Source organism: Corvus brachyrhynchos, unplaced genomic scaffold (assembly GCF_000691975.1).
Source record: "Corvus brachyrhynchos isolate BGI_N302 unplaced genomic scaffold, ASM69197v1 scaffold122, whole genome shotgun sequence".
Lineage (NCBI taxonomy): Eukaryota > Metazoa > Chordata > Aves > Passeriformes > Corvidae > Corvus > Corvus brachyrhynchos.
Window position 1 is genome coordinate 620,080 of NW_008236778.1, and position 328 is coordinate 620,407.

A 328-nucleotide genomic window follows, 5' to 3' on the forward strand; every position below is an offset into this window, starting at 1 on the left:
GGCTGGCCGCTGCACAGGTCGGAGCCCACCCCGGATGGTCTGGGGGGTCCGGGCTGGCTGCTAGACATCCTCCCCCCCGCCACCACATACTGGGGACAGGGAGGTGCCAGGCTCGGGGGGAGCTCGGCCCCTCAGCTCCCCTGCTCCCCAAAGGGGGGTCTCTGGATGGGTGACAAGCTTGGTGGCCATGAGGCCTCGGCTCAGGGGGTTGGGTGGGCCCAGTGCCTGGCAGGGCTGGGGCATCGTGCAGCCGCAGGGCCCCGTGTCCAGGTGGGCTCTGGCACATGGCACAGGGGTCCCTGCCCCTGAGGGGGGGCAGCTCCTTGCA